This window comes from Tupaia chinensis, unplaced genomic scaffold (genome assembly GCF_000334495.1).
Source record: "Tupaia chinensis unplaced genomic scaffold, TupChi_1.0 Scaffold000223_1, whole genome shotgun sequence".
In the NCBI taxonomy this organism is placed as follows: Eukaryota; Metazoa; Chordata; class Mammalia; order Scandentia; family Tupaiidae; genus Tupaia; species Tupaia belangeri.
In genome coordinates, this window is record NW_006159698.1 from 387,318 (window position 1) to 388,991 (window position 1,674).

Genomic DNA, 1,674 nt, shown 5'->3' on the forward strand with positions numbered 1-1,674 from the left:
TCAATGTAATATAAAGAAGATTATGATGATAATATAAATAAAAAAAAAGAAATTAGCAAAAAAAATCATAGAAATGTAGAAATAAGGAAATAATGCAGATAAAAGCAGAAATTAATGACACACAAAAAACCAAATATAATACAAAACACATGGACAAAGCTGGTAATTAGTTATTAGAAAGGATAAATAAAACCAGTAAATTCCTGACAATACTGATAAATCAGAGAAAAGGAATCAACAGATTCTGCAAATATTGAAAAAAATTAGAGGTTATTATGAATAACTTTGTACATACAAGTTCAAAATTTTAAGTGAAATGGTCACATTCTATGAAAAATTTTATTTACCAAAATTTTAGGGAGAAGGAACAGAAAACAGTCTTATAACTACCTTGAAAACATAATTTGTATTAAGTAGGTGCCCACTAACACAGCTCCAGACTGAGAAGATTTCAACAGTGAGTGTTAAGAAATGCACTACGGGGACCAGCAGTTAGCGTAATGGCTATGTCACTGGACTTCCACGTGGTCGACCGTGGTTTGAGTCCCAGATCTGGCAGCTTGAACTCAGGCTGGGTGCGTGTGTGTGCGTGCCCAAGATCCCGAGAGGAGAATGGAGGAGAAGGGATTGCAGCGTGGCCATCCCCACATGGGGGGTTATTTCTCGCTTTCTGTCTCTCTGTCTCTCTCTGTCATTCTGGTGAGTGCATGCGCCCTATGGCAAAATCCTCTAAAAAAAAAAAAAAAAAAATGCACTATGTAAGAAATCATTTTAGTCTTATATACACTCTTCTAGAGATTAAAAGATGTTATACATTTGAATATTATGCTCTACAACTCAGGAGAATGCCTCAACTTTGATGTCAAAGTATCATCAGACCAGTATGAAAAAGTAGAATTTTATGTCAATCTCATTTTATATATATACAAAATTAAAAAGAATTAAGAAACTAAATCAATATATATTTATGTATAAAAATAATAATTCACCATAGCAAATTTGAGTTACTTCTAGAAATGCAAAATTGGTTTAACATTAAAGCAATTCTTTTAATCACATAAACAGGATAAAGGAGAAAAATAATCAACACAGTAGATGACAAAAAGTCTGATAAATTCAATGTCTGCTTGTAATTTTTTTTTAAAAAGAACTCTGAAGAAACTCAATTTTTTTCTTAATTTGATAAAGGATATCTCAAAAAATAAACTAAATCAACAATTACACTTAATTATAAAATGCTATAAAATATTCAAATGAAATTCAGGAATAGAAAAGAAGAATGTCCATTATCACGATGTATATTGGAGAACTTTACATAGGCCATTCTACTGGAGGTTCTGGCTCACTAAGGAATGAAAAAGAAATACAAGTTATAAAGAGCAGAAAGGTAGAAAACTGTCTGTCACTATCTGCCAACAATATGATAATATATTTAGAAAAAGTGCAAATTATTAGAACTAGTGATTACTATAAAAATCATTGCTAGAAAAATTACTAGAATGAATTAATGAATAAGTCATTTAACAACTTGCAAAAATTAACTTTTTTTTTTTTGAGAGATTTTCACTGTAGGGCGCGTGCGCTCGCCAGACAGACAGAGAGAGACATAGATACAGAAAGCGAGAAATCACCCCCCAGGGGGGATGGTCACGCTGCAATCCCTTCTCCTCCATT